Source organism: Acanthochromis polyacanthus, chromosome 11 (genome assembly GCF_021347895.1).
Source record: "Acanthochromis polyacanthus isolate Apoly-LR-REF ecotype Palm Island chromosome 11, KAUST_Apoly_ChrSc, whole genome shotgun sequence".
Taxonomy (NCBI): Eukaryota; Metazoa; Chordata; class Actinopteri; family Pomacentridae; genus Acanthochromis; species Acanthochromis polyacanthus.
In genome coordinates, this window is record NC_067123.1 from 7,723,386 (window position 1) to 7,743,358 (window position 19,973).

The 19,973-nt window shown below is 38.8% G+C and overlaps 1 protein-coding gene across 1 annotated transcript in view; it reads left to right on the forward strand.

Annotated features, from left to right (window-relative positions):
- Positions 1-19,973, forward strand: part of macf1a (microtubule actin crosslinking factor 1a) — a 356,367-nt gene that overhangs the window by 94,089 nt on the left and 242,305 nt on the right. The gene's annotated exons all lie outside the window — the stretch shown is intronic.

Sequence of the window (19,973 nt, forward strand, 5' to 3'; positions counted from 1 at the left end):
AGTTTCCTCTTTCAGATGATTGGCTTGTGGACCCGTTACAAACACGTCTGTCTCTCTGAGTGTCGCAGTCATACTCACACAGGAATGATGTTAGCGATCATTATTATACCCAGGAGTGAATATAAATGAGCACAAACACTTTCATGAACACAAAGGTGAATATGCAACCAAAGCAACTTTAAATCAAGTCATTTCTCACCCATTTGAGAATATAAACAGTCAGTGTTTTGCTCATGTTTATTTATCCCTTGAAGCTCGTTGTTGCTGCAGTGCTCATTTTTAGATCAGTTTTAGCATACATTTACATGAACATACACTGACTGGACTTAAAAACACCCATCAAAGTGTTGTCTAATGATGAGTGTGTCTCATATTTAGATCTGTTGTTACCAAATAAGATCTTGGTTGAATGAAATCACATCTAAAATGTAAACAAAAATTCCGTATTTTATTTTTTTTTAAATGATGGAGTACAGTAACATTCAAAAATGTCAAAAGAAAAATGAAAATAATTATATTTTGCGTGGTTTTAAATACGGTACTGTCACAACTTCTTAAAGGACACATTGCTTATTATAAAAATGTAGATATTTGGTGTGGATATTATTTACAGTTATGGGCATACTTATTAATTATTATTAAATTCGTAATTAAGATTTTTTTTAATAGAAACCAAATATACGTGTTAAATTAAATTGTTTTTTGTGAATTTACTAGGGCTGGATATATATCCGAATATTTGGTCCGATGGAATCCGAATATTAATTCATTATAAAATGAATATCCAGAGCCCAGAAACTGCTATTCAGGCCAGCCCTAGAATTTACCAGATATTCTCTTTAAATTACAAGAATTGGGAAGCATTTGCAAAAAATAACAGTAAAACAGAAAATTAAAAATTACTTATTTTAATTATTAATGTGCATAATTTCTTTTTTAAAAGCAATACTGACATTTTTAGTTTTTATGATTAACATGTAAATTCACGCTTTTTCTCAGATTTTACTAGACAATATTTGTATTTTTTTTACAGTGTACTCTTTAAGTAATCGATTGACTGCAGGATAAAATAATTGCGTATCAGCTCTAAATTAGCCACACTGCTAACTCGGCTGGATGATAGCTACTGAACCAGTCAAGAAGAACGCTGGACATATTAGCGACATACAATCTTCAATTAGCGCTCATCAAAAGGAGAACCTGACATTTTTAGACGGCTGTCATGAGTTGTGTGACGCACAGATGAACTATATCTGGATGTGACTTAATGTGTGACTGAATGGCAGCTTTGTCTCGTCTCCAACGACTCTGAAATTCAATCTGAAGTGAGCGCGTGAACTTCAGTACGTGCACTAGACGTTAGTGTTAACGTGGTTGTGTTGGTTTGTAGTCGTGCAGAATGTGGGCTTCTTCTAGTACATCAGAGGCTGTTGTGTGACTGCGGGGTGTCAGTTTTTCTGCCCACATTTTACAGTGATTTCTGAGGGATCATGTGCTCTGCTGAAGTTAAGTGTTGCTTTCATTTATAGTTTATTCTGGGGTCATTTCAGGTGGCAGTGTTGCTCCGCCGTGTCACATTTTATTCAGAGTTTAGTTATTTGTTATGTAGAACCCAAAACTAAGTTCTGTAAAAATGTTTTGGTGGAATTTGGAAAAATATATGCTTTCATACTTGGGATTTTTTTTTGTTAAATTTGGCCATATTAGCTGGGAGCCACTTTTATCGTTCAGTATCTCCACAAATTTAACTCACACAGTGATGAAAGTAGGTGAAGACTCAGAGTTGTTTCCGGCAGATCCCAAACATTAAAAGGCTCCAACTGAGGGGAAATTTTGAATTATTGGCCTTTTAAAAATGAAAAAAAAATGTTGCTAAATTTGCAAACAAGTGGTGTTGGGAGCCTATCCCTGTAAGTGCATCTATGTATGCAGGGTTAGATCTTAACTTTTTTCTGCACTAGCCACCCGGGCTAGTAGCTTGCAAAATGCACTAGCCCGCAGAATGTTGCACTAGCCCGTTACTTGAAGCCCCCCCGTTGGACGTTATGGGGCGGAACGAATATTCGGATATTCGTCTTTAATAGGGCCCGACTATTCGGAGGCCAGAAACCACTATTTGGGCCAGCCCTACTATGCTCATAACTAACTGACACAGCACTAAGGAACACCTGTTTCACAATCTGAAAGTGTATTTCAATTCGAAAAAAACTAACAGATTTTGAGACTTCTTGAATCTCCATACTCACCAGGTTATGCTCCCTGCGCTCAGAATAACTGGCCATCTGGATAAGCCCATTAAAAGCTATGCTATCTTGCAAATTCACTGCAAATCTCTTTCAAACATGGCTGACATCACCCCACCTTACTGCCCTGCCATCTACCCTAAGTTACAGATTCTGTTAAGCACTTATCATGGTGCAACACAGTTACCTGTGTCAATGAACAATGACATCAACAATACATTACAATAGAAATAGAGTGAAATTAAAAAGTTTTGCACTAGCCAACACGGGCTAGTAGCAGAGATTTTTCACTAGCCCGTGGATATGTGCACTAGCCACGGGCTAGCGTGCTAGTGTTAAGAATCTAACCCTGGTGTGGATGTATCCATGCAATCTTTGGTCGACATTTCACCAAGTTTTGAGGTTCTATCATCAGCAGAATTTGATGTGTGTTTACTATTTAAAACATGCCAAAAGGTAATGAAACTCAATGTTTGGTTCACAAAAACTGGTGTTCATTAGGGTTTATATGTTGTCATATATGTGCCAAAGTTACGAGTTGCTTCCATGTTGTTTTCATGTTTGAAATTTAACTACATATGAGGTTTATTTTTCACACATTTCTCAAGTCTGAAAAACACACGAATTCTCAAATTTTAAGCCAAAATATTTTACAGAGCTTAGTTTTGGCCCACATAACAAATAAGTCAACTAATCCCAGTATATAAGCAAATCCAAACAGAAAAACATCTGTTCTGTTCATCACTTTGGCTTTGTGGATGTGATCTGGTGAGAATTTGTAGTGAGTGTTGGAGTTCATTCCTCAGATTTGTCTCCTCCTGAAGTGAAAGTCTGTCTGTGTCTTGTCTGTTTCCCTCTCTGAATCTTTGTCCTATTTATTCCTCCTCTCCTTTCTGTCTGTCATGCTCCAACATATTGAGTTTCTCTCCGTCTTTCCGGGCAGCGTTACTTTTCAGACTCCATCATCGCGTTTCCCTCCCACTCATTCGTTCCCACTCTCGTCTCTCATACACATTATCAACTCCATTTCAACTCGTCGCCCACCTCCTCTCCAGCTCCCCATTGATATTCAGACCTGTGTTTGTGTGTTTTTCACTGGTTTTATTTTAGATCCACCTCTACCTTCCTGCACAGCTCTGACCTGTCTGTCTGCTCAGCTGCATCACTCACAGCTTCCTCTAAAACACACCAGTAATATCATGACAACCTTTATATACTGGAACTCTGATATTGGAAGGAAGCTACAAACAAATGTGGTGTATTTTTACTATTTTCTCCTGTCTTTTTTATTTTTGTAATTTTGTGTTTGTGATGTCTGAAGATCCCTAGTGATCTCTGCTATTTCTGTTTAGCTGTTGTGGCTGTTCTGTCTGCTGTCTTTTGCTCTTCATCCCAGTTTTCCGTTGACGTTTTAACCCTCGTGTCGTCCTGTAGGTCAAATTGACCCGTTTTAAAGTTTGAAAATGTGGGGGGAAAAATGTTTTCACAGTGAAACTTCTGATGTCCACATTTTCAACATTTTTTTTTTGGAAATTTTTGAAATTTTTTGGTGGAAAAAAGGAAATGTTTAAAAAGTTTCTTAAGAACATTGACAAGAAAAAAAATCAATCCAGCGAATTTCGCTGGATTTGATAGATTTTTTGTCAATGTTCTTAAGAAATATTAGACAATTTACTGATTTACATGTAATCATTTTAGATATTTTTGCTCATTTTTTGGAAGATTTTTACTCATTTTTGAAAATATTTACAAGAATTTTCTTGTCAAATTTGGAGGATTTTTTAAAATGCAATTTTTAAGGGAAAATTATTGGAATTTTTTTCCTGAAGGTTTTGAAAATTTCCAGAACTTTGGGTATTTTTTTGCCAAATTTTTGCTTTTTTTCAGACAAGGAATGAATATTTTTTGGTGCCTGTAAATGAGGACAACAGGAGGGTTAAAGAGGAGGCAAATAATCTAAAAAGAAATAATAAAGATCTCTGACTGAAGCGATTCTAAATTCAAACACAGAATCAGATTTGATTAGGACTAAGGAATTAAAATACAATTCAAAGTTATGCAGTTAACAAATCTGAAGAGCCTGGTCTTAAGCTCAATATGTACATTTGTCTGCTAATTTTAATTATAGGATCCTTACCTTAATATTTAGTCAGGTAACTTATATTGCTGTGCATTCAGCTAAATATTTAAATTAGTCAGATAAATTTATACTAAATGCACATATATAATTGTATGGTCCTAAACTTACTATTTAAATAATTCTGGTAATGCTATATAATTAATAATATTGTTAACCTTAATATTTAAATTCAGTAAATGCACATTAAGTATAATGTTGTTGGGTCTTACTGTCAATATTTAATATTATTCAGGTCATTTTTTCTCATAATTGGAGCATCTTAACCCTAATATTTGTATTTAACATTAATCATATTTATTGATTTAAAGCTTTTTAGCTTAGTGTTCTTTTAAATGCTCCATATAAATAACAGTGACTTGACTTACTGATGTTCTGGCCTGGACTGTTTGCCTCTGATTAGAAACAAACACTCAGAGCTTTTTCATGGAGGCATGATGCAGTATTTTTTTATTTATTTTTTTACACGGTGTCACCGTGCTTTCTTCATGCGTGACCCTCCTTCTGTTGTTTCAGCTTATCTCGGTGTTTTCCTCCCTCGTGACGACGTCAGGCTTTTGTGTAAAGCTCACCTTTATCGTTTTCCCCCCACTTCATGGAAAATATCTTCTTTTCTCTGCATCATTTGGCATTTTCAGTTCAGTCTCAGTTTTTGTTGTACTTATTCTTTCATTTTCCGCCCCCCTTTCGTCTACTCAGCTCTGTTTCTTTGCCTCATTTATGCCTTCAAGTAAGGATTTTTCACAGATGCAGACAGAAGACAAGCCTCTCCTCTTCACTCTGACTGTAGAATATCTAAATCAGTTACAGTGCTGCCACACACTCATGTCTCTTATTTTTCATCTGCTCTTCTCATTATTTCTGTAAAGATGTAAAAATAAATTGCGCCTCCCAGACTTGTGCGACTCTTGGGAGCTAAACTTTGTGACTTAACAAGCTACTGATGGGCTACACTGCAGCAGAATAGTGGATTTTATGTTTTTACTTGTGTGGAGCACACATTGAGATCATAAATATTTATGCCAGCCTCTTATAAAAGCATCACAAGCAGAACTCAGAACATGTTTAAGTCTTACAGCAGCAGATGTGCAACAGTCCTGACATGTTATGTAAACCGTCAGTCAGAGGAAATGAGCAGAAAAGGCGACTTAATCAGGAGTGAGTGTGCTTTGCTTTGGTCAAACAAAGGCTGGGAATCGCTTTCATCCGGTGCGATATGACGAATCAGGTGACTCGGCTTGGAGCAGGTGGGAAAACGAACGAAGACAGAAGGTCAGTTCAGACATGAAGGGACAAAAGGTGGCTTTTTAAATTACCCTGAAAAGATTGGAGGAGATTAGCAGACTCCATGTGAACTTCTGTGAGTGTTTAATGACACGTTTATTTAATGAGTCATGACAGAAATCAGATTTTGTTTTATGAAATTAAAGTGTCAGGAAATGTGCAGAATAGAAAAAGTCAGGTAGGGCTGCAAATAATGGTCTAACGGATCTGTTGATTATTTTATTGATTAATTAATGACCTGTTTGGTTTATAACATGACAGAAAAGGGTGAAAAATATCAGTTCCTGTTCAACAAAGTTCAAACTGACATCCTGAAATGTCTACGGTATGAAAATATTCATTTTTTCCCCTTTAATTTAGTAAAGTAGCTTAACTGATAAACTGATAATCAAAACAGTTGACAGCTAATCAATTAATATTTGTAGCTGTAATCTCAAATAAACAAAAGCAGAGCTGCAACCTTATTTTTTTTTTATTTCTTTCCTCATGGGAAATCTCAAAATTGTCCTTAAATAGTCTGACATCACTGCATCAGGACAAGTTTCTGATGACTGACTAATTAATTGACTAATTGTAGCAGCTGTAGCTGTGATATTGTTTAAATGCCTTTATAAGTAGAGCTGTGATGATTAATTGTCAACTATTTTGGTCATCAATTAGTCAGATTTTTTTGAGGAACAACATGACAAAGTTTTGTGGTTTAAGCTTCTTATATTTAGTTTTAGTTTCTATTCTCTATGAGTTGTGGAAAAACTCTGATTTGGGGAAACATTGACATTTTTCACAATTTCTCACTTTTTGTAGACGTAACAACCAAAAGATTTAACCACCGAAAACAAAATCAACAGAGAAATTGATGATAAAAATGATTATTGATGTTATAAACTTCAACTAGTTGTTAAAATTTGCAGCAGCTCCCTTATTGTTACACTTAACTCCGTCTTTTTTTGCTCGTTATTTCAGCTTTACTGGACACATTACTGTTCCTTTCCTCATTCATTTAAAGTCTGAAAACACACTTTATTGCATTAATCTCACTTCATTCCTCAGTTTTTACAGCTTTCTTTATTCACGTAAAGCCCTGATTGGGCGGTCTGGATTAACTTTGTCTTGAAGCGTGACTCCACGTTACTCTGTGATTCTCCATTCTTGGCTCTTGTTTTCTTTTTCCTGTCAGTTCTTATCAGCGTTCTTCCTACTGTAAGCTCTACTGTCTCTGCCACAGCTGACCTACATGTATCTGCAGAAATCTGGTTCTCTTCTGCCTCCCTTCCCCCCTCAGTTTGCTCGAAAAAAAGACGTAAAGCGCTCGGACACCTCTGGAGGAAGTCATACCGTTCTCACCTTCTGTCTTAGTTGTTCTACAGTTTTCTCCCTCAGTGACGTTCAGTTCGTCAGCCTCCCTCTCTCTCGTGACGGCGCTTAGAACGTTCACCACCCTCATGAAGGCTCTTTTGTTTTTCATGACCGTCTCTTTAGCTAACGGAGGCTCAGAGTCGTTTCACCTCCTCACCCTCTAACACATCAGACGGCCCACACATCCATCCATCCATCCATCCATCCATCCATCCATCCGTCCATCCATCCATCCGTCCATCCATCCATCCGTCCATCACACCAGTTTCTCTTCTTGTTCTTCTCACGCTGAGTCACTTGCCAGGCGTCGTCCTTTTCATTAAACGCGACTTTACTCGGATTTTCCCCCAGAGAGGCAATTTGTGTTGCTATGAAGAGCATGAAAAGCAGTGGAACACTGATGTCTGGCCTCCTGCTGCAATTTATCCTGATTTAGGTGAAAAGAAAGACTGCACGCTCTCAGAAATGACGGAATTGAAAATGCTGTAGCATGAGGAGTAATAATAAAATAATAATATTCTGACTTTAGAACATCTTCAAGGGTTTGGAGTGTGGATGCACAATATTGGATCTTTGCAGAATCTAACGTTCTGATATTTTCCAGTTCTTTTGGCCGTTATTGATGTATAATACATGCTGCTACCCGTATTTTTCCTGTTTAATTGCAGAGAACATCCTACGATATTCATACTTGCACGCTGGCAAATGTAGACATAAAAGAGAATGCTTTTAAAATGTACACATTCAACTTACATGTAAAACAAGTCCTCGCTGAGCATCACATTAAAAACCAACTTCCTGAGATGAGCCTGAACTCAGATCAGCTCAGCGTGGTGCGTTCACTGTCCGCTGGAACTTTTGTCTGAAATGAAACATCGAGTTTTTGGCACTTTATGGTCGAATCACATCTCTGAAGCTGTTTTAGAAACTAAACCGACGCACAAATCAAGTATTTTCTTTTTATGTAATCTTATTTCATCAAAACTGAATTTTAATTCCGTTTGCCGGGGTCGATGCTGATGTTTATTTTTTAAGATTCATTAGGCCGATACCGATGCTGACGTCGATATTATCTTGCTTCCCAAAGGCGTATTGTAAAGACACAATCTTGAATAGTTTGTGTTGGAATTACTAATCGGGTTGAATTTTCTAAACTAACAACTCAACTGTATGTTTAGTTTGATTATAAAACAAAAAAAAATGTAGCTATAAATAACAACCATCGATGCCAAAGTCCTGAACTTGAAAACAGAGTGATAATTGACTGTAGTTCATCAGTTATCTACTGTTTAATGTTTTAAATCGGTGAAAACATGTTTTAATAGAACTATACCTTAATTTAACTGTTATGAACCTGTCTAAGGGGAAGATGCATTGCATAATATTTGTAAAAAACTATGAATGTTTTCCCAGTCCTCAAACCGGCAGCCAGGATCTAAGAAGTTTATCCAGAGTTTATTTACAGGTTGTTTTTTTAAATTAAAAAGGCCACTCAATAGGCGATACATTCAAACAAAAAAACAAACAAACAAACAACTGGATTTAAACTAAGGAAGCGATCTAGCACTTAAATGAAAAACTTATCCAACAAAAACAGGACTGCTAGAAAAAGAAACCTAACTTAGGCCCCATCCACGCGAAGACAAACCGAGGTCTAAACGCATAAGTTTCTTGCCGAATGTGCGTACCATCCACACGAAGATGGCGTTTTGGGGGTCCATAAACGATCATTTTTGAAACCAGGTTCCAGAGTGGAAAGATTTTGAAACGCCGTATACGCGGCTCCGTGTTTACTGGCTCTCCGCTACTTTTCAGATACGCTTGCATCGTAGTTTCGTATCTTCATTGACACGCATGCGCAGTTTCATAACTTCATTGACATGCATGCGCCACATGCGGCAACGACAACAATGGCGGCGTACAGTGTAGCAAATATGCTGATGAAGCTAGTGACCCTACTATCCCTGTTGCAGCAAAAATCTCCTTCTTCTCAATCACCACCGAGTTGAACAAACAATTATCGAGGACACATTACAGCACTTTATGGATAAACCCCGGCTTGGTCTCTGTTTACAACTTTTGCCGCAAGTGCGCATGCCCACTGTTTTTTTTTCTTCTGTTTTTGCGTGTTTCCGTCATACTGTTACAGCGCCCCTAGAGGTCTGGCATGTGTTTTACAGCGTTTCCATGTGTATCGAGTGCATTCATGTAGACGCACATATTTTCTGAGACTCCTTCGTCTTTATGGCGATCGTTTTTGGAACTGTTAAGCGTTTTGTCTTCGTGTGAATGGGGCCTAAGGCTACCAAACAAAATCAGAGCTACGGCTAAACTAATCTCCTACAGAATCGCAGGTATCAACAAAATGTTTGGGGTTTGGGACTAGACAAAAGCTGCTGCTGTCAGTGAGGCTCTCCATCCACGGCAGGACACTGAGTTTTAAAGATGTGAAGAGCCAACCAGCGTCGGGTCCACCATGCCACCAATCACACATCTCCTGGACACAACAAAGACCTACACACACGACAGACCACACACTACAACCTAACAGGACGAACAGACGACTCACCCACAGAACAAGGACAAAGAGACAAAGATCCACACAACAGGACACTCACTCCCAGACAAAAGAACAATTCTAAAATACAAAACACAGCAGAGCCACACTCAACACAACACAGCCGTAGCCGTGACATTTACAAATGAGCTGAAGAAGATAAATGTCATTCCAGTCATTCTTAGTCATCACGCTGCTTTAGATGCTGCTTTCAAACACAGAATCACCTGAAACATAAATATTCTCTCTGCATCGTCTTTGTGTTGGTTTTGGTGTGTTTATTTCTGCAGTACAGAGTGAATCTGTTTCATCTTACAGAGCTCAGACCTGACAGCACTGGGACTGTGTGTGTTGATGAAGTCTTTATCTGTGGATCTTGGTGCATGTGGCTTCACTTCACTTCAGCTGCTGAAACAGAATCAGCATTAGACATGCGTGTGCACAGATACGTTCAATATCAAACGGAGAGACACAAAACAAATCAATTTCAATTCAAGTGCTGTAATAAGTTCCCAGCTCCTCGGCTTCCACCCAGCCGAGTCCTCCCTGAGCACAGAGCAGCTGAATACTAAAGAGTGAAGTGTTGTTTCTGCCTTTACAGGAGAGCTCGAGTGGTGAGTTGATGATGTGATCGGCTGACTGAGAATTACCCTGAAACTGTTTCCTATAATGGACAGTTTATTTGAGCCTTCAGCTGCATGTTACAGACCTCATCAGTGAATAAATTAGCAGAAGCATCATCACTGCATGGCCAATAGAGGTGGAGGTTGTCATTCTACAGACGTGTTGACAGTAACTTAGTAAAAACAGGATTTTGCAGCTTTGTTGTTGTATCTTTGAGGCTGATCTTGATATTTTTAAGTTTTCAGATGTCCAATCTAACCAGACTGTCTTTTTCTGTTTTCTCTTCCATGTTGCTGCTGTTCCTGCTGACTTCCTTCTACAAAGGTAAAGACACCAGTTTCTAACATTTACTGTCTCTGTGTTCTTTAATTGCTGAAACTGCAGGTTCATCTTTAATTTATTTAGAAAAAAATCTGTGCCCAGATGCTATATGTCTGCTTTTTCTAAGGCTCTATTGACTCATTTAGTGGCTTGAATTTTCAGGATAATCTCTTCTCTGAGTTCAATGAAAGGATGCGTTGGCTGAGATTATTTGATTCACACGGACAACAGAAATTTAACTTGTGCTTTAGTTTTTCCTCTCTAGATGAGCGTGTATTTGCTCAGTCAGTTATTTCCTGGTGCACTCGGGCTTTGCTTTGGTGCAGCCGTTTTAAAGAGAAATGTTCACACCTCTGAATCCGTCTGGGTTGCCAGGATTCGTCCCGTTTAATCCCTAAGAACGGGTGTAAAAGCTGGAAAAACACGCCAACAGCTCGCTGCTGTCCCGTCGCCATGGTGACCGGTCACGCCGCCTCCCCGTCTGGCCCGGTGTGTGTGACGGCCTGCGGGAAAGTGTGTGTGTGTGAATCGGTGTTTGTGGCCTTTGATGAAGCGACGGGCCGCTGTTGACGGGGTCATGTGAAAGAAGAGACTCCCAGGGGAGCGTTCAGGATCGCTGAGCAGTTTTCAACATTTCTGTGTCAGGAGTTCTAAACTTAAAAGAGTCGTTGAATAGAGCGCACCGGCTTTGAACTGCACTGCCTCTTTGTCGACTCGGGACTTCAGAGCTGCGTGTGGGGAAGATGGTTTCAGATGGCGTGCTACTTTTTGCATGTTTGTAGCATTTTTAAGAACATTTTTCATGCCGTAGTGAGAAAAAGCAAACAACGCTGGCTTTTTCTCCTCTGTGTGTGTCAGTGTAGATACCTGGACGTTTTCTGTTTCTTCTGCCGTGTCACTGATGTGTGTGGAAGCACTTTAATGGAGGCAGATTGGAAGCCATCACCTCTGTGCTCTGTGGGTCAGGTCATTATCTGAGGTCATCTCTGATCCTCTGGAGGACACACTCAGACGTATCTGCTCTGCTATTGATCTGTAGTGACTAAACAGAAATGACATCAGCTTTCCTGACCTCACAGCTTTTAGCTACCAGGGGCTTGTATGTGTGAAAGGTTGGAAGAGGGTTTGTAGGACCTGTGACAGAGCAGAAGTGTGAGGCAGAAACTGATAATAACAATGATAATAATGTGAGAGTTTCATTTCAAGGAATTCGACCTTGGATGAGGAACACTTAAGATTCCTGTTAGGGTTGGCATTTATAGAGCAGTTTGTGGTATTCACTTTACTCTGCACATGGCACCGCAGCACTTCCAGCTCTGTGATAAAACAGAATATGAAATAACAGATCAATAAATGCAAACGTGAGGTCGCATTTTATGCAACATAAAGGGGCTTTTTTATGTAACCGTAAATCGTTTTCAAACATTTTAACTGAGAATAAAGTATCTTTTGAATTTTAAGCTGCAAATGACCGTTGGCACACCTCCCATCCAACTTTTGTTTACCTTTTAATTACATTCTGACGGCACAGTGGTGTTGAAACAAGGATTACATGTTCAGAGAAGCAGTCATTACGCTAAAACTTCTGTGGAAACTCCTGAGAAGCCTTCAAGAAATGACAGATCCTGAAATGAAGAAGTGAAACTGTCAAACTAACCACTGTTGATCTAAGAAGAAGACAGCTTCAGCAGCTGCATAGTTTTTGTTACAGTTTTAATGGGCGAGCCCCAGTAGTTCAGTGTGGTTTTGAGTCATTTTTTAGTGTATAAACTACTTACTCGCCAACCAAAGCAGCCAAAGTGCCACAAAAACAGACCTGAACAGTTCATTGAAACATTATTGACGCTGTAATTGCAATATCCAGATTGCAGGAGCTACAAGTTTTTGATAAAAATGTGTTGTAAAAGAAGCGATGCGGTGCTACAGAAATCATATCCCCCAGATGTACGAAAGCAAAAATCACATTATCATTGAAATATTCTTTTCCCAGTGGAAAATAAATGTCTATTCTCACTAAAATTGTAGCTCACATCGCAATATCTGCCAAAATAATCTCATTCTGATTGAGTTTCATGCTGTTCAGCCTCAGAAGGTGTTTAATAATGTGTAGAATAACAACAAAAGCTTCTCTATAAGTTGCAGCCTTTCTGATGCTCTAATCTACAAATATCGTATTACCTGACACCTGATTCATTTATTTTGCACTGATTCCATCACATCAAACTGTTTTTATTAGTATCTTGAAGCATCAGTTTGTGCCTCGCCTCAGAGCAGCACTTTGATGCTGTTGTGTATAAAATCTGGAGTTTTGTTCTCTGCTCTGTAATCTTCAGGCCTCAGTATTCTGGGATGAACTTGAGCAGCAGCTGATTTTCTCGTCCAGGTCTTTCCTCCATCGTTAGACTCCAGATGTAAATACTCTTCAGTACAGAGAAGCGTTCAGTGTCGCTGCTTTTCTTCGTAGCTTCTCGTGCTTATACGTTCTGAAGTGAAGGAAGCCATTACAGGTATTTTGATTCATCCTGCCGGTTGCCATGACGCTCGACCTCATCCTGCCCAATCTACCCTCTGTGGTGTTTGTCTGAGTTACATCTTTAAAAAAAAATGGGGTATTTATTTACCCCCGTAGTGTTTACCTTTTCAGGACGTACAATAAAAGAGAAAGCTGATAAGATGTGCACAAAAAGAGGAAGTACAAGGAAGACTGTTCATATGAAAATATAATATTTGATCGGTTTGTGGATTCTGACTGATAATGTTTTATTGTAGCAGACTTGTGGTTTTAATTCTGGTTCTGAAAAAAAATGTTTATATTAATCCTCACAGCATTTCTGAACAATCATGTTTAGGATGGATTTTTGTTGTTTTTTAATGATTCTTTGCTGATTTTCTTTATTCATTGTTATTTCAAACAAAGTCAATCAGTGAAACTAATAGTTGTGTTTTTTGTAAAAACTGTGAGACTGTTTCTCCACAGATTGCATAACGTGTTGAATCTTCTTTTCTATACTGTGTGTGTTATGTAAAGTAGAGCTGTAGTCTCCACTGGTTGATCGATTTGCACTTATCTGATCAATTTCTCATTGGTCAGACAGTCGTTGGTGTTACGTTTAGCCTTCCAGGATTAATCCATTCCAGAACAGACCATCTGTGAACACCCCCGTGTTGTCACAGACTTGAACTAACCCAACCTAACAGACTCTGCTAGGTCTAACTTATTTAATGTTTACTGAACATGTACTTAGATTTAGCTTTAAAGGAACTGTTAACATGTGAAAGAAGTTCTCAGTGTTTGTGATTTTTGTTAAAATGGACAAAGTTGAGTGTAGACTTCAAATGCAAGTTTAAATACAGGACAGTGGTTTTGTTCTTGTGCTGGAAACTCAAAGTTTTATGAAGGCATTTTCCAGTATAGAACCATTGTGTGTGTTCATCCTCCCTAAAAACGACTCTGTAGAACTTCTTTATGGCCTGTTTTTGGTATAGACAATCTACCTAGTAACTAGCTGCTTCTACGAGGCCCTGATTGGTTGGAGAGGACAACAAACACCTCATCTAGCTACAGTCTCCTCCTCTCTAACATCTCCAAAATTCATCATGTAGGGTAAAATAACAAGCCTCCATTGTTCTGTTTTCTACATTCTCATTAAACTGGAGCTGCATCCAGTGAAACTATATTTGTCACTGTTTGGGTGCACTTTTGTAAATGTTCAGCATCATGTATGTGTTTAGGTGCATCCTGGTCTGCGTCGCATCATTTCAGTGTAAAATAACCACTTTAATTTAATTTGATTTATTCTGCTGCAACTACTGACCTTTTATGTTGGTTATAAGTCATTCAGTCTAATCAGGCTAGCAGGTAGAGTGCACACAGTGAACTGTGGTCAAATTAATCTCTAAATAACAAGCGTCGTTTTCTCCATGACCTTTGGCTGATCGAGGAGATTTTCTTTGGTTGGCTGCAGCCTTGCATCACCTAATAACACGTTTTTACCCAAAATGCTTCAGCCCCTAATGCAGTCTTCTAACGATGACTTAATTCTGCAGATTTCTGGTAGTAAACATGTGACAGTTTGGCTCAGTGACAGACGAGTGCAGAGGCGTGTTGTCAGCTAAAATACTGACATTAGTGGAGGAACGTATGAAAGAGAACTGGAGTGTGCAGTGAAATTAGAAAAGTGGGTGTTAGAGAGCCTCTTCATGCCTGTTGCTCTGTACTGTCGATTCAACACACAGCTGTTAGCATTACTAGAAAGGTAGTAGCTCTACAGACTGTAAATATTAAACTATCTGCATGTTTACAGCTTTTGCATGCGTCTAGATTTTCATTCTTCTCGATAGGTCAGCTTTAGAAAGACGTTTCACCATGCTGAATGTATCTTACAGCAATTTGTGTACCATTTTACCAACATGCTGCATTCATTTTATACATAGGAGGTTTTATTTTGCTCTCAGTTTCTCTAATTCGTCTCCATACTTGTCAAAACACAGCCTGCAGTTCAAATGAGAAGTCCTAAAATATTTGTTGTGTCACTTTTGGTCACAGCTGAGTTACCTGTGACTTCTTGGTTGTGCAGAATTTTAATTTTTTATGAGTGTAAATACTTTATTTTTGGAACATTTTTAAACAAGAAACATCAAATTTGGTAATTTTGATGAAATATTCCCATCTTAAGCTTGGATATGGTTCATTTTCAAGTTGGAACTGCATGCTACAGAGTCAGAAAGTTGAAAATCTTCCAGTTTCTTGCTCTGACAAATGGTGTAATTTTGGTAGGTTTTTTTGTTTGTTTTTTGAAGGTAGCTTGCCTCTCAAACCTGCTCCTGGGCTTTTGGTTTGAGGGAGTTAAAACATTAAAAGAAACAAACAGTTAGTGACTGTAATATTTAACATTTCCTGGTTGAAATCCTTCACTTTATTTACTTTAAATTTCAAATATTCTGTGTGGCAAGAAAAACAAAAACTTGTGATCAGAAATAGAAGGAAAAGTGTTTGAGAGCATCTTCATGTCACTGCTCTGTGATGTTGATTCAACACACAGCTGTTAGCATTACTGGAAAAGCAGTGGCTCACATTTAGCTACCTACATGTTTACAACTTCTACATATGTCTAGATTTTTGCTCTTTTTGATGCATCAGCTCTAGAAAGATGTTTCACCGTGCTGCATGTATCTTACAGCGTCTTGCTCCTCTGTAAAGCATTTTAGAACCATGTTGCATTAATTGTCTTCATCAGGTGTTTTATTTTGCACTCAGTTTATCTAATTTATCTCCATACTTGTCTCCTCTGTTCTGCAGTTCAGGGAGAAACTCGTGATATTTGTTATGTCACAGCTGAGTCACCTGTGACTTCTTGCTTGTGTGGAATTTTTTAGATTTATAGAATCTTCTGGGTGTAGATACTTTGTTTTTGGCATGTTTTTAAACGAGACACATTGAATGAGGTGATTTTGATGAAATATTCCCATTTTCAGCTTAGATTTGGTTCATTTTCAACCTGGAACTGAAAGCTACACAGTTGGAAAGTTGAAACTTTCAGTTTCTTGCCCTGACAAATGGTGTAACTGTGGTAGCTTGCCTCTTAAACCTGCTGATGGGTTTTTGGTTTCAGAGAGTTAATTCATTAAAAGAAAAGAACAGTTAGTGGCTGTAATATTTAACATTTCCTGGTTGAAATCCCTCACTGGCATCTTTATTTACTTTAAACTTAGAGTATCACGTGTGCAGCAAGAAAACCAAAAACTTGTGGTGTTGTGAAATGAGAAATAGGAAGAAAAGTGGGTGTTTGAGAGCCTCCTCGTGTCTCTGCTCTGTGATGTCGATTCAACGCACACACTCAAAAAGACAATGAGGATCTGACCGAGTGACAAATGTGCAGCAGTCAAACACTCGCGTATAAATCTCCAGAGCCAACATACCACGCTGCTTTAAAAAAAAGGCACAGCTGAGCAGTGACTAATGAAAACACGCCTCTTTTTTTTCTTTCTGATTTCCTCCTCTGACACTCACATATGCAGAGACTACAGACGTAAGTGAAACACATGTTTCTGGCTCTCACTGACATCACCCGCCTTGTGGTCAAAGTCCAGTTCCTCTATCCGGCTTCGAGCTGCTAACACAACGCTAACACCCACTGCTACCACAACCACCGGCACACCGCCCGACAGAAGACTGGTAGAAGAAGAAAAGAAGCGAGTAAAGATGAGGGATTACCTCCGTGATTAAGGATGGCTCTTCTCTGACAGCTCCACTCCCTCCTCCTCCTCCTCATTTTTCTGTGCTGTTTCTTAACATTTCTGCTCGTTCCCTTCACGATCACTTTCCTTCCCTTTCAGCTACAACTTTTCTCACCACCTCTTTTAATCGTTTCTCACTTTCATCGTCCCCCTCTCTCTTTTCACTTCTCTGTGGGAGGGAGGGATGAGCTCGGCGGCTGCTTACAAGCAGTTCCTCCAGGGTCTGGAGGAGAAAAGAGGTTGGTGCCCCCTTTATACCTGTTCTTCACAAGTTAAGCATGAGTTAATGATAAAAACGAGCCTTGTTGTGTTTTACAGAAGCTATCGCGGTTTTATAACGTCCTCGTGAGAACAGGATCTTATCTCTTTATTATCTGAAGGGCGATATCAGCAGGGTGACTTGTTGCACATGTGGATTTGCTCACCAGTGAATCAGCGTTCACTAAAGCATGGGCTGGGCTCTGAATAGGTAATACCTGCTTTTCAGGGATTCTTGTGCAACCAGGTAGCACAGTGAGCCTTTCATGAGCCTGAATCCCTCAGTGAGGTTTTACTCGGTTTTGCTTGAAGGATAAAACAGTTTCAAGAAGATGTAATGTGCTGTGGGCTTTCAGTTTAACCTCATTTTTCACTGCAGTGTGAAGTCCTGCACCTCTATGGAAGCAGCACAACCATGGCTAGAAGTGTTATCTGTGCTGGATGACACTGTTATAATGCCATAAATCATAAAAAAGGAAAAACAAAAATGGAATGTCTTACCATTGCTCACTGTAGCTCTACTGTGCGCATTTTTACAACCTCTACAAATTGTGTTTTTCACGATAATTTGCACATTAAGAAAGACGTTTCACCGTGCTGAATGTGTCTTCCAACAGTTTGCTGACTACTTTCCTCTCTTTGTACCATTTTTGAGCCATTCTGCATTTATTTTATTGATCGAGGATGGTTTATTTTGCTCTAAATTTCTCTAATTTGTCTTCAAACTTGTCTCTGGTCTACTCCATATAAACACAGGCTGCAGCAGTTTATCTGAAAAGTCAGTGAATTTTTGTCGTGTCACTGTTGGTCACAGCTGAGTCACTTATAGCTTCTTAATTGTGCGGAGGAGGGTAGAATTTTTTTTGTTTTTTACAGATTGTAGTTACTGTAAACAGTTAATTTGTGGTAGATTTTTGTTAAATGAGATGTAGTTGACAGTGATTTTGATAAAATACTAGAGTTTTTACCGCTTCTGGCTCTGTTGCATTCTGTCATTTTGGCGATATTTTTAAAGATAGCATGCCTTTCAAATCTGCTGGAGGATTGTGCAGTTTAGAGAGCGAATATATTTAAAGGAAAATGGTTGAATTAATGTTCAAAATCTGAATTATGATGAGGAATGTGCTGGTTTAGTTGCTCTCGCTTGCACATCTTTATTTACACTAACTTCTGAATGTCAGACAAAAAGAAGCAAAAGGTTTTGGTGTCTTCAGTCATCTGCTGCTTTGTTTTCCAGCTTCTTTCTGCTCTATTTTCCTGTGTGAACCTCATGGATCCATGCATCTGTCTGTTTACCTGCTCAGTCACTGCATGGCGCTCAGATAAGATGTGGGTCAGTGGAAGGACGAGCGGCTGCTTTCTTTCATATTGCTGGTGTCTGATGTCAGGCTGAACACATGAACAGCACCCTGAGGTCTTCTTGGGCATTTCCCTGTTGGCTCCGAGCTCTTATTTAGCTTCAGCGGCTAATTTCCACATGTTGGTAATTGTTTACTTTAGTGATGGTCACGGCGTCAAGGTGCCTCCGGTGTCTCTGCTCTTTGTTTTGGCTGACACTCGATCGGAGCGGACGCTGGCACAGAACCAGACGCTCACAGCAGTGAGAAGCCGAAGCAGGACGGTCTGTTGAAGTGTCAGGTGACGTTCAGGAGCAGCAGCGACGCTTCGCTTCAGCAGCTGTTATCACAACAGTTAGCCGAGCGTAACACAAACCAGGCTGCTTCTGGACTCAGTCAAGTTCCTCTTGAAATATTTATTTTCTTAATCTTTTAGATGTGTGTTTCTCATCTTCACACGTTTTCTTCATGTCTCGAGTAACGCCTTATGTTTTCTATGCCCCCGTTTACTGTGTGATCTTATCAGCATCATGGAGTCTTCAGGGACGACAGTTGATTAATGTACTTATGGTCATTAGGAAGATTAAGTGTAATTATTTTTCAAAACTTAATCTGCTGATTATTTCTTTGACTGATAAGTTATTTTACATCGCAGATTTTAAAGCGAAACATGTTCTGTTGATTTAGCCCGAGGGATTTTTGCTCCCGTCACATTTTTACTCACTGTGGGCTCATTTTTTACTGCTATAGAAAGTCCTGGACCTTTATGGAAACAAAACCAACCCTGTGCACATGTTACCAATATCTGGGAGAAAAAAAAGATTCTTCACACACTCTACATATTTTACTACAGACACTACAGTTAAAAATTTGGGGTCAACCAAGCAATTCCATTTTTACCATGAAAACTCACACTTTTATCCATGTTCTAACATAACTGCACAAGGGTTTTCTAATCATCAATGAGCCTTTCAACACCATTAGCTAACACAATGTAGCATTAGAACACAGGAGTGATGGTTGCTGGAAATGTTCCTCTGTACCCCTATGGAGATATTCCATTAGAGAGTTTCCAGCTAGAATAGTCATTTATCATATATTAACAATGTCTGGACTGGATTTATCATTCATTTAATGTTATCTTCATTGGAAAAAAAAAAAAAAAGATTTACTTTTAAAAATAAAGACATTTCTGAGTGACCCCAAACTTCTGAACACTAGTGTACCTTTACACAGCTTATGCAGACTAGTTGCGGTTCACACTGCTCTAGAAAGATGTTTCACCATGCTGAATGTCTTCCAACAGCTTGCTCCTTTGTGTACCGTTTTTTAAGACATGCTACATTTATTTTATTGATCAATTATGTTTTATTTTAGCCTCGTTTTTGTTATTTCATTATTGGTCACAGCTGATTCCTCCATGACATCTTGGTTGTGATGAGGAGTGCAGAATTTTCAGATTTTACAGGATCAGTTTAGTGCAAATGGTTAAGTTTTGGTGTTTTTTTTTTTTTTAAATTGAGACTTTTAGAATATGACCTGTTTGAGATATTGTGATTTTCAACTTAGATTTGTTTATTCTTCCTGACAGAAAATGTACATCACACATGAGAACCTCA